Raw genomic sequence first — 14,016 nt, 5'->3', positions numbered from 1 at the left:
AATCTGAGTAACAAAATAATGTAATATTGGATTATAACCCACAGTATAAATATACATGAATCCATACTGATACAAATGAATGAATAAACAAATGTGGGGGAAGGAACAAACTTTCCTTATGGAAGAATTGCAAATAATATATACAGATACTCCCCATTCCAGGAAGTGGAGCTTAATCCCACCCTATCTTGAGCGAGGGCTGGACTTGGTGAAACACTTCCAAATAAGAAAGGATGCAAAGTGAAAATCACACTTATGGTGGAGACACCTGGCAAACACAACCTCAAACCAAGTGATCAAGGTTAACATCACCAGTGGTTAAGTCGTGTTGGTAACCCCTGACACAATGTGATGAGGCAGGAACTTCAACTCTGCAGTATGCTTCCCCAAACCCACAACCCCAGTCTATTCATGCGAGAAACATCAGACAAACTCAATGTATTAGCCAAACAGCTATTAGCCAGTCTTTGACAAAAATGGAGAAAACCACACCCAAGGGAAATCAAACCAAGTGTTCTATCGTATGGAAACATTTTATTGGGAATTGGGCCAGGAAATTACCCAACAAAACCGGTCTTGAAAACTTGACCTTCATTATCTAATGAATGTATATCAGCCTGATGGGAAAAAAGTTACAAACCCAACTGTAAACCCAATGAAGTTCATTGCCTAACTGGATGATCCTAATCCATGCATTCTCATCAGGAGTGACATCATCCTCAAGGAGATGAAAACTGGTTAGTGGAACACATCCTACTCTTTTTACATATAAAGCACAGGTATATGGACATTACGTAAAGAAGTATATAATATATATTGGTGGGATTAAAATTCATGGCAAATTCATAGGAAAGAAATGTCTTAAACGTTTCCTTTCAGAGAGGGAGAAGGGACAATAAAAGGTTAAGAAACATGACCCAAGTCATTGAATACTTGGGTACAGAAACTTGACAATGTTACATTTTTGAATGCATTACCACCCAAAAATTCAGACTGCATAATAAGCTCTGCTAATGGGACACTGATCACATCTTGACAGTATTTATAGTTTCTGTACAATCAAAAACATGGATTTGTCTTGTGAACTCATTTTTAAAATTTATTAAATATTAACTGTATACTTTCTTCAGGCTTCTGAAAAGAATGCAGGGCAGCTTTCAACATTAAAGTATAAAGAAAAAGACATTTTAGAAGGCAATTTAGAAAGGGAGAGAAATCAAAACTTATGTACAAGAAATTTAATTTCAATAAGGCCTAATTTAGGAGCTTCCTGAAAAGTAGAGCAGAAAAATAGCATGAGTTACACAGTCCTTGTGTGAAAAATTTAAAAAGTAATATGCTAGTTCAGCTGGAGGGTCCTGCCCTTTCCTAACACTAATTCTAATTCAATTACATTTTTTAAGGGTGCTGCAAACTAGGAAATATGAAGTAACAGAATAGACACTATGTTTCTGCAGAATATAAATTTCACTCAAAGAACTTCTCATACTTGAAAAACCAGTAATATAATACCAGGAAGTTAAAAGTCTGCAGAAGCTGTGTTTTTCCAGTGATGTAATCTAATTCAACAAGTTTCACCCTTCTAGACAATGCAAGGACAGAAAATGAAACTCAGGGAAGATTTCTCAAACATCAGTTGTTTCAAGCTTGACTTGAGCAGGAAACAAGACTGCAGTCAACTGCAACTTTGAAAAAATCAAGGTACTGAAGTACAAATAAAATGTTGTATACATTTTTTTTTTTCTTTTTGCGGTACACGGGCCTCTCACTGCTGTGGCCTCTCTCGTCGCAGAGCACAGGCTCCGGACGCGCAGGCTCAGCGGCCATGGCTCACGGGCCTAGCCGCTCCGTGCAGCATGTGGGATCTTCCAGGACTGGGGCACGAACCAGTGTCCCCTGCGTCGGCAGGTGGACTCTCAACCACTGCGCCTCCGGGGAAGCCCAAAATGTTGTATACTTTAAAATAATTATTAACAGAGAAGTTAGTTAGCAAAATAAACTTTCTAGTAAAAAAAAAAATTATGGAGGCTGCTTTTTATTTCACTCACTCAGAGAGCTGGCTTACTTCCACATTCCAGAAAGCAAACTAAATGTTCTCAAAGTAGATAGGAGGTACTGCCATATAACAGATAAGTGCCATGGAATTTAGAAAACAGAGAGAACAGTGCTACAGCAAATCAACAATAGAAACATGTTTCCATAGTTCCTCTCAAAGGCCGTAAGTGGGTGTGGTTATGTTCCTAAAACTAAAATCATCATTGGCCTGATAGCTAAGCCCAAAAAAATCTGAACAGGGTATACTGAAATTTTTCTTTTAAGGGAAAACTGCTGGTAGATGACTATGAATCTTGCAAATTTTTGTACAATTCAGTTCTTCTGGAGGACAGTTTTGTTAAGTTCATCAGTGTTTTTACTGCTTGGAATCATTACTGAACCACAAATGGGGGAGTCCAGGGAATCCTCAAGCTGCATGACAGAAGTAAGAGCGGCTCCTGTGCATCAGAGAGACAGTATTTTTGCCAATAACATAGGATGCTTCACCAGAGGTATAACTGTAATTTTCTATTGACTTATCCAGGGGATATCATTTATCAATAATAGCTGGACAGAAACTTCAAATAACAATCACTTTCTTCTATCCTTCCTAGCTAAACTTTTTGAAAATTTATTTATTTTAAACTTCTTCACAATTGCTTTTATTTATTTTTTTCCTCGGCCACGCTGAGCGACTCGAGGGATCTTAGTTTAGATCCCTGACAAGGGATTGAACCCGGGCCACGGCTGTGAAAGCGCCGAGTCCTAACCACTGGACCACCAGGGAACTCCCCTTGAAAAAATAATTTAGATTCACTTCTTTAGCTCCTTTGCACTCTGGCTTCTACCTTATGTTTCACTGTATGTTTTCACAAAAGTCCCTAATAATCTCTTTAATACCAAATCCAGTAGGTTCTTTAATGGACTCCTCTAAAGCATATGAAACTGCTAAGCATGTATTCCTTAGCTACGACAACACAGCATTCTTCTCTCACTTCCTCTACCCAGCCCCCATAATCATCTGTTCCTTTTCCCCCTGCTTCATATCAACATTTCCAAAGGTTTGTCCTCAGGACTCTAACCCTTCATTCAATATCCTCTTTGTGGGTGACAATTCAACCTATTTCTTCAACTACTATTTATAATGAAGCTTCCCCAAAGACTGAGAACGTAGGTAAAACTCAATGCCATGTTTGTGTTTCAGCTACTCAATAAATGATAGCCTAGCCTAGAATTCCACAAAGATATACAGCTGCCCTTCAGTTTCTGCAGGGGATTGGTTCCAGGAGTACCCCCCATGCACACCAAAATCTGCAGATGCTCAAGTCCCTTCCATAAAATAGTGGAGTACAGGGAACACAGTTGGCCCTCTATATCCACACATGGGAAACCCAAAGATATGGAAGGCTGACCGTACTCAATATCCAACTGTACAGTGAATCTATACTCACTTGACAGTTGCCTCAAAGTAAACAGGACCAGAACAGAACAAAGTCCTTCCCGTCAATGTGTTATCTGTCCTGTATTCTCTGTATCCACGGTATTACCATGACTTCACTTTTCAAACCAGTAACCTGTGAATTCTCCTATGCTATCCTCCCTTAGCCCCCATCTCTACAAGTTCTATACAGTCTACCACCTTGATTACCTCTGTACTTTACTCTCAGTGAGACTGCCATTTCCTTAGTTCAATACATTTTCATTATTTGTCTGGATTACAGAAGAAACCTAAATGATCTGCCTCTTGTTTGATCCACCATCAATTCTTCCTCCAAAGTGCTGCCAAAGGCCAAAGCCAAAACCAGACTCTAAAAGCACAAATGACTCCTCTACCTTTGGCCGATAAAATTAAAATTTCTGACCTCACCACACAAGGCTCTCCATGACCTGGCTTCAGCATCATCTCTTGACATTCCCCCTCACTTGCACTTCCTAAAATGCTTCCTGGTGTTTGGCATTACCTGCCTTTATGGAAGCTCTTCCATCTGCCTTGGACACCTACTCTTCATACCTTTGCCTGCTTCTTAACCCTGGATGTGCCTCAGACTCACCAAAGGAACTTGGCAAAAAAAATTAGCAAAGGCACATGGTGAGATACCACTGAGAAAATTCAGATGCGTTCTAAAAAAGACTCCACCAGTACGTCTGATAAAAAGCCAGATTTGGGGGACATCCCTGGTGGTCCAGGGGGTAAGACTCTGCACTCCCAATGCAGTGGGCCGGGGTTCGAGCCCTGGACTGGGAACTAGATCCCACATGCATGCCGCCACTGAGAGTTCGCAAGCCACAACTAAGACCCAGCACAGCCAAAATAAATAAATAAGTAAATATTTCGGGGGCGGGGGTGGGAGGAGCCAGATTTGAGAACTACCTCTGAGCATCATCATGCCTGGAGGCTTGTCTGACTCATTCCCTACCTTCCAATCTGTCTTTGATGACTTTTTTCTCCATCCCCTCAGGACTTTGTACATGGTCTCTATCACTGCATTTACCATGTTAGGCTGAGCTGTTTACTTATCTGTCTCCCACCTACAAGCTCCATCCTCAGCAATTCTGCGTGTGTTAGGGGGCAAGGATCCGTTCTGTATTTTTTTTTCTTTTGTCTTACTTCTCAGTGCTTGACACATAATAAGTGCCTGAAAAAAAAAGTCTTAAGTGTCTATTTAACAAATAACTGCCGACACTTCCCTGGTGGCACACTGGTTAAGACTCCGCGCTGCCAATGCAGGGGGCCCAGGTTCGATCCCTGGGTCTGGGAACTAGATCCAACATGCATGCCACAACTAAGAGTTCGCATGCCACAACTAAGGAGCCCGCCTGCTGCAACTAAGACCCAATGCAACCAAATAAATAATAAAACATGTAAACATTTAAAATTAAAAAAAAAACAACAAATAATTACCTGGGGTAATGGCCTACAGCGAAGCCATCCTTTCAGTCGAGATTCCTGGGTTTATTTGAGAATGGGTGAGGATCTGCATTCATATATAACCAGACTCTGGCCCCCAACATTTCTGAAAAAGCAAAACAAAACAAAACTGAGGAAGTGGTTTTTAGACTCGCTCTCTCACCTGGGCTTCACATCAATCCTTATAAAGAACCACCAAATATTACCATTTGATGACAGGGCTCAAGCTCTCAGAGGTTAGACAACATGCCTGTGGATCTAACAAGGAATGAAGAAACAGTGCAACTGCCATTCTGACTCCACAGGGGGAGTGGCTCCACGGGGGACCTCGTCCCCACGCTGGGGACAGCGAGGCACTTTGTCATTAAGTCCCGCAATTAGCAGGTGAGTTCAGCCCTACGATCGTCAGTAGCTAACATCTCTGCCGCTTTGACTGACCAGCCAAGGGCTCTTCTTCCTTCGAGCCTCGGGCCCGATTCCTTCTGGGCCACACAGGTCTTGCCACATCGTCGCTCCTGGAAGGTGGGGAGGACGGCAAAGGGCCCTCTGGCTGGCTGTCAGCGCTCCATCGCCTTCAGGTGGGGCAGGGAGGGCTCAGGTGGCCACTCGGGAGGGGCACACTCTCCAAAGGCACGAACCCCAGCAGGAGAAAGCAGGGGGCGCCGAGCGGACAGAGACTTTCTGTAGTGAGACACCCCACTCACTCCCACAGAAACTACGCAGCGCCCAGACTCAGAAGAGCTCACACGGGACGGCACTGCAGACGACGCGAAGGGAGAGGACCGGAGGGCGCCCCAATGGGCGCCGCAACTGTCCTGAGGGACGCGGCCGAGCTCACGCCGCCCCTACCCCACCCGCCCGGGCCTCACACGCTGCGACGGTTACACCGTGCGCACTCCCACGCTCACCGGGCCAGCAGCCGTGAGTTCAACGCTCTCCTCACCCGTCTCGGCCTCCCCCCGGCCGCTAACCAGCCTCCGCCTCCATGCCTCAACTCAACAGTCGGCCGAGAACGGAAGTGCGGGCCTGCGATCAGTCGCCAACATCCGTAACCGACCACCCAACCGAAGAAGCCCCGAGCGCAGGACCCGCCCTCTGCGTGGCGTCGGCCGTCCGCAGGCCCCGCCCCGGCCGTCGCTTTCTTGTTTTGGTGCCCCGAGGGGCGGGGCGTGGGAAGAGACACGCCCGGGCTCCGCCTGGAGGCCGGGAAGCCCGGCGCGGCGTCACTTCCGGGCTCCCAGGGCCGCCCAATCAGGAGCGTCCGTGAGGGGCGGGGTCTGGGGGAAAGCTTGAGGCCGAGGTTCCACCGCGGCCTTGACCCGGATTTCTCCGGGTAGCGGCCGCCCACCGATGCGCCCACCCCGGGCGACCTGGACGCTTACCCTGCTGTCTTTTCCGCCCAGTCCTTTTTCTTCCCTTTTAGACGCCTCAGGAGTTTCAGCAGGGGTGTTACGGGTTGCGAAGGAATTGTTTTTCTCTTTCGATTTCCTTTAAAGACCTAAAATATAATATGTAATCAACACGTACTTTGGGGGAAGTATATACTTTGTATCATAGAAAAGGGATACATTAAGTATTGGAAAGAGGAAAAACAGTACAGAATATAACAGTAAAACCCCCTGGGAAGCCTACCCATTTTTTTTTTCTTTTAACGCTTACTGCTGACTTCGACGATGAGGCGTCACCACTAGCTTATACTCTAATAGAGGAGACAGAAAAACAAATAATTACTAGTTCTGATCAAGGCTCTAAAGGAAAGCAGAGGCTGAGTTAGGCCCGATCCAGACCGGTCAGCCAGCGACGATCTTACTGAGCAGAAAACCCTAACCAAAGAATGAGAAGGGGTGAGCCAGGGAAGAAGTGGGCAGGGTCCTGCTGAAGAACATTCCAGAAAGAGGGCGTGGCTTATCGGAAAGCCCCGATGCCTGTTATGGAAATTTAACAATCCCAGCGGGAGGCAAAGACTGTTATTCTCGTTTCTAGATTTTTCTCTGTCAGGCAGACTGTTGGCCAAATTCAAATCCAGTGTTCAAATACGAAAGTTACAAAACTGTGCGGAACTATATTGCACTATAAATTGCGTAGGTATCCTTTTTAAAATAATATTAATACTTTTGTAAAATAGGGATCTGGCTGGCTATTAAAAAAAAAAAAAAAAAAAAACTTTTTCTGAAAGAGAAGATGGAAAAAAAAATCACCGGAATCTCTATTTCCCTGAGATAACCATTTTAATGTGTATCCTTGAAGAATGTATTACATACGTTTTTATTAAAGTAGCCATGAAAGGATATTTATAAAATGCTAAGCTACTCACCACAGTGTAAGAAACGGAATATTACCGTGAATCCTGAACAGAGGGGCTCCTCCATTTTATAGGGTAGCTTGGGCTAGGGACACACAGAAATGTTTTAACTTCTTATAAAATCAGAAAAACAAGTGGAATATTACGTTGAAGAAAATCTTTTAATATTTACCATTTATTTGTCTTTATACCAATACAGTCATAAAATATAAATTTTGGTATTTTTAAGGAGGAGAGTGCCCCTGAAGGCAAAAAGTGCCTAGGGCCACTGAAGCCATAATTTCATCCTGCTTTGGAGCCCGCTGTGGGTCTTTCCTTATGATATTACCACGTTTGTCTTTAATCTGTAAACATATGAAGCTTAGCGTGTTTTTGAGCTTTATCAAATTAGACTGAATGCATTTTTCCGTGAATTGCTTTTTATACTCAGAGATTCATTGACCCAAGGTATGCTCAGGAGTTGTAGAGCAAAAAGTTTACAAAACTTGAGGGGTGTCTTTAATATTTATTTGAAATGAATAGCACAAATTACAAATTTTTTAAATGGACAAACCCCACAAATACTAAAAATTCAGAAAAAAAAATATTTAAGCTGCAAACACAACTCTATAAAAGTTATATATTTGGGCTTCATACACTTTTATCTCAGCAATGAGGTTGAAGATCATTTTCTATACAAGGAACACAAATGTAATTCAGTCTCTTTTCTAGTAAGATTGATGAAATTTTATGGTGTTTATGAACATTTCAAATTAATAATTCGTTTGATAATATGCACATTTTAGGATTGTCAAGTTTAAAAAATTTGGATCAAGCCTTTTTTCACAGATAAGCTGTAAGAATTCAGAACACATAAAGTTTCTGGTGTAATGATTGAACCTAAGTACTTGGAATTGATAACACATTACTACTAGGTTGTCATAGATTTTCTCATTTTTAGATACAGATTGTGAGTTTTATATGTCAGTATTTTATGTCAAATTTTCAGTACTTTTTCCAGTTTGATCATTTGACTCATTACTCATCATTATTTGGATCATCAACAATCCAAGAACATGTTACACATTATTTCTATTTGAAATGGATCTGTTCTTAATGAATTACTAAAATATTTGTTATATTATAATTTCTATTGACTTCATCAACATTAACCTTCATTGTAGCCTCTTAGTCCATTATTCTGTCAACTTTATATAATTTATATACAATTATACACAATAAGTACACATTTTAGGTGTATGGTTGAGAGATTTTAACAACTCCATAATTTCATGTAACCATCTCTAATCATGATATAAAACATTTTCTTCCTGCCAGAAAAGTGCCCTTGGGACACTTGGCAGAAAATCTTCTCCCCATTCACCCAATGGAAACATTGATTTGACTTCTATCAACATATCTATCATCATAGATTAATTTAGACTATTCTAGAACTCTATCAATGGAATTATACACTATGTATTCTTTTGACCATCTGCTTTTGTTCAACAGGAAGTGTATGAAGTCCACAGATGTTACTGTATGTATCAGCAATTCATTTTTATTGCAGAGAAGGGTATCATTCAATGAATACACCACAATTGGGTTTTTTTCTTTTAGTCATCTACTGATGAATATTGGGTGGTTTCAAGTTTTCCACTGTTAATAGATAAAGCTGTTGTGAACACTACTGTACAAGTCTTTTTATGCTCATATGTTTTCATTTAACATGGATAAATATGCAGGAGTGGAATTGCTGGGTTACAGGGTAGGTGTGCCTTTAACATTACAAGAATTTACAAGCCATTTCCAAAGTGATTTTACCATCTTCAATTACCATAAACAAAGTGTAAGACTGCCATTTGCTCCACATCCTTGTCAATACTACCCCTATTGTAAGTATTTTAAATTTCAGTCATCCCAATGGGTTAAAATGGTGCCTCATTTGTATTTCCCTAATGAATAATGATGTAGAACATCTTTTCTTTTCTTTTCTTTTGTGGAATGCGGGCCTCTCACTGTTGCGGCCTCTCCTGTTGCGGAGCACAGGCTCCGGAAGCACAGGCTCAGCGGCCATGGCTCACGGGCCCAGCTGGTCCGCAGCATGTGGGATCTTCCAGGACTGGGGCACGAACCCGTGTCCCCTGAATCGGCAGAAGGACTCTCAACCACTGCGCCACGGGGGAAGCCCTAGAACACCTATTCATGTGCAGATTGAGAATTAGTGTATCTTCTTTGTGAACTGACTGAGCTTTCAGGCAGAGCACAGAGGATTTTTAGGGCAGTGAAAGTACTCTGATATTAAAGGACTGATACAGGTCAGTATACATTTGTCCAAATCCATAGAATGTACATATCAAGAGTGAACCCTAATGAAAACTATGGACTCTGGGTGATAATGACGTGTCACCGCAGGTTCCTCAGTTGTAACAAATGTACTACACTGGTAGGGAATGTTGGTAATGGGGGATACTATGCATATGGCGGGGGGCAGCAGCGGGTATATCAGAAATCTCTGTAGCTTCCTCTGAATTTTGCTGTGAACCTAAAACTGCTCTGAGAAACTAAAGTCCTTTTTAACCTTATGGTCAAACAGCTCAGACGTTTGAATGGAAATGGCAGGTAGGTAGATTAATATTTTAGCCTGGAGTTTGGGGGAGAATCTGACCTATAACTACACATTTGGGAGCCATCAGCACATAGATGTTATTTCGAGGCACCGGGAGAATGTGAAGAGTCCAAAAAGTCTCGAGGAACATGAGCATTTAGAAGTTGGGGGCAGTTGGGGGAGTGTAGCAGAAAGTGGTAATTGATTCTACCTGTATAGAATCAAAGATAGCTAATACTGGGCTTCCCTGGTGGCACAGTGGTTGGGGGTCCGCTTGCCAGTGCAGGGGGTGTGGGTCCGTGCCCCCGTCCGGGAGGATCCCGCATGCCGCGGAGCACCTGGGCCTGTGGGCCATGGCCGCTGGGCCTGCGCGTCCGCAGCCTGTGCTCTGCGGCGGGAGGGTCCGCAGCGTTGAGGGGCCCACGTACCACAAAAAAAAATAAATAAATAAAAAAGATAGCTAACACCATGGCTTGTTTGTATGGTGATAACAATGCAGAATAGAGATGACAATTAGGAACAATTGTCCACAGGGGTATTTACCCTTTCAGCCATTTAAGGAAGGTTGAGCTAAATCCGAGCTCCAGACATGAGCCCAGATGGGTTGAAGACCATCCTATTTTTTGTGGCTACAGTGATGGCTCAGAGTTGGGCACAAGCTCTAATTTGGGCACTGGGAACGAAACCCAGGACTTAAGCAAGAGCTATTGTTCTCTTCTCTGAATGGCATCCTCTATTTAAGTAATAATAAGGATGCTATAACATGGGGCTCTATGAAGGCACCCCTCAGGACCAAGGGGCCCCTTGTGTGGATTGAAGATGAAGTGGACTCTGGAGAAGGGAGAGCTGAGAATCAGCAAGAAAACACATTTTGGGGACTCCGAGTAGCTGGATCCATCCTCTCCCTCTGGATTTTCAGTCTGAGAGTCCCCGGATTCCTTTGAGCTATCTGAGTCTCATTTTCTGGCACTTGCAAGTCAAGACTTCTAACCTATAAACTCACAATCCCACTCCCCGGAGAGAACCACTGTCAACACTTTGGGTTTAATTCCTCCGTTACTCTGTAATGCAACTCTATTTACACATTTTTTTTTCTTTTTTGGCTGCACCACGCGGCATGTGGGATATTAGTTCCCCCAACAGGGATCGAACCTGTGCCCCCTGAATTGGAAGCAAGGTGTCTTAACCACTGGACCACCAGGAAGTCCCTATTTTTTTTTTACTGTTACAAAATTAAGAAGATAATATGTACACTTCTGAATGAAAAACAGTATATATTTTAGTTGATGATACTGTTTACCTTGTATGTTAAACAAATCTATCACTGTCATTATTTTTTTTAATTTATCTATTTATTCATGTCTGTGTTGGGTCTTTGTTGTCATGCGTGGGCTTTCTCTAGCTGCTGCGAGCAGAGGCTGCTCTTTGTTGTGGTGCGTGGGCTTCTCATTGCAGTGGCTTCTCTTGTTGTGGAGCACGGGCTCTAGGAGCGTGGGCTTCGGTAGTTGTGACACACAGGCTCAGTAGTTGTGGCCTGCGGGCTCTAGAGCGCAGGCTCAGTAGTTGCGGTGCATGGGCTTAGTTGCTCTGTGGCATGTGGGATCTTCCCAGACCGGGGATTGAACCCATGTCCCCTGCATTGGCAGGCAGATTCTTAACCACTGCATCACCCGGGAAGTCCCTCATTATCATTCTTTAATTACTGCCTAATATTCCATTCTAGGAATACACCATCATATATAGTAAATTTCCTATGAAAGAACATTCATTTTTCTAGTTTCCATATTATAAATGTGCCATTCTTTTACACTAGTTCTATTATTTCTTTAGGTCCTAGAAGTGAAATTGCTGGACCTCAGAATATGTACATTCTTAAGGCTTTGATGTATTCTACCCGATTGTCCTCCAAAAGGAACATGTAATTTATATTCCCATCAGCCTGAAGATTGGTATGTTTGACAGATAGAAGGAGGTGACTAAAGGCAAGATGCTTATTAAAAAGAAAATATTCATTTGTTCTGGGACTTCCCTGGTGGCGCAGTGGTTAAGAGTCCGCCTGCCAATGCAGGGGACATGGGTTCACCTCCTGGTCCAGGAAGATCCCACATCCTGCGGAGCAGCTAAGCCTGTGCACCACAACTAATGAGCCCATGGGCCACAACTACTGAAGCCCACATACCTATAGCCCGTGCTCCACAACAAGAGAAGCAACCAGAGTGAGAAGCCCGTGCACTGCAATGAAGAGTAGCCCCTGCTCTCCGCAACCAGAGAAAGCCTCTGCAGCAACGGAGACCCAACACAGCCAAAAATAAATTAATTAATTAACTTTTAAAAAGAAAATACTCATTTGTGCCCTGAATATTTATCGAGTGTCTATTATTTGCACAACACCATGATAGGTGCTGTGGATATACTGGTGAATGAGGACTCCTAAACTTGTTTCTCTCTATTCTTCCTTCTCTGATGACGGCAAGCTTGGAAACATGTCTAGCTTTGTGGATGAATTAACCAACATCACACAGCATGATGCTACACTCAGGAGACAAGGGTGCTGCACCTTGGCCCAGAGGGTGGCCTCACTGTATGGGATATTGCTCACCCACACCTTCCTTTCTATGTTCTCCCCTGTACAGATGAGGCTAGAAGCCTGGGCACTTTATTCCCCTTGCCAGCAAGGGAAGTCTAACAGAGGCAGTTTTTCCAGAAGCAATGGAAGAGACTGCTGGATTCTTTGTTTTTTCCAGTTAAACACCAGAAGAATTCTGTGACTGGCTTTGAGAGGGCATCTTGTATGAAAAATACTTATCTTTGAACACTAGAATCACACTCGGGAAGATGAGATACGCACACCATGACAGGCACATGGGAACCGAAACCAGCTTCGAGGAACACAAACGTCCCTGTACCACTTACCTAATACGCACACACACTAAAATATACATCTAAACAACTGAAACACAGAAAAAAATGGCATGCATTATTAAAATTGTTAACATTCTCTGTTTTGCTGAATGCACGTATAGTTGAATCCACACCATGAAAATGTTCATTGGGGAATTCCCTGGCGGTCCAGGGGTTAGGACTCTGCGTTTTCACTGCCGAGGGCCTGGGTTCAATCCCCGGTGGGGAACTAAGATCCCATAAGCTATGTGGCACAGCCATAAAAAAAAAAAAACAAAAAGAAAATGTTCCTTGGACATGACTACCCTCTGCTGCCATTAGAGGGACTTGGGATCCTGTTGTTGTATGAAAACCATTAGTTGTAAGTATTTTCAATATGATAATTTTCAATATAATAGCACAGAAAATATTAAATCAACTCATGTACTCGCCTTTCTTTTCACATTCAGACAAACTTGAATATGAAATGTGAATCAATTTTTAATGTTCCACAGTATGTTATTATTTTCATACCCTTCCTTTGGCTGTTGCACCTTCTTCAGTAAAATCAATAGTGGAAATAGCATTATTGACACGTACATAAACACAACCAGACCTAGAAAAATGGACAAGAGAGTATCAGCCGCTTAACATTGTTCATCTCCGTCTTCTCCCTCACTGTCATCGTCACAACAAAAGATGTCTCGAAACAGGAAGACTGGCTTGGGGGTTGCCAGAGTCTGGATCTCAGTCCCGTTTTTCTCCATCTTCTTCTCTAATTTTTCTTTAAGCAACGGTAGACTAGTCTCATGAAGGTAGTCTATAATCTCTAAAGAAAAGAAACTGAATCTTGAGATGATCTGACAAAGCCTCTTCCCAAGGTCAAAGGACGGACGGCACAGATGATGACAATGCATTGTTACTGGCACTACTGTGTGCAAGACCTGGCTCTAACTGCTTTATTCATAGTCACTCATTCAATCCTCTCAAAAATGCTATGAGGTAGGCACTATTGTTCACCCGTGTTTCAAATGAGGCATAAAGACATGAAGCTCATCCAAAGTCATAGAGTCAGGAGGGCGAAGCCAGGATTCAAACCCAGGAAGTGCTGTCCGCTGAAAGCAAGGAGCATTTTGTCACACACTGCAGGGTGCAGTGTTACCCGAACCAGTGGTTCCCAAACAATGATGCTGGGCAGGCCACTGGCGACTCATCTGTGAGCTTGTTAGAGAAAAATCTAGCCTCTGGACCCAGACTAGAGACTAGGATCGACTGGGTCTGGGATGAGACCCAGGTATGTATCTT

This window comes from Mesoplodon bidens (assembly GCF_964165515.1).
Source record: "Mesoplodon bidens genome assembly, contig: HAP1_SCAFFOLD_164, whole genome shotgun sequence".
Classification (NCBI taxonomy): domain Eukaryota; kingdom Metazoa; phylum Chordata; class Mammalia; order Artiodactyla; family Ziphiidae; genus Mesoplodon; species Mesoplodon bidens.
The sequence above is the reverse complement of the archived record's forward strand: the minus strand, read 5'-3'. Positions refer to the sequence as shown.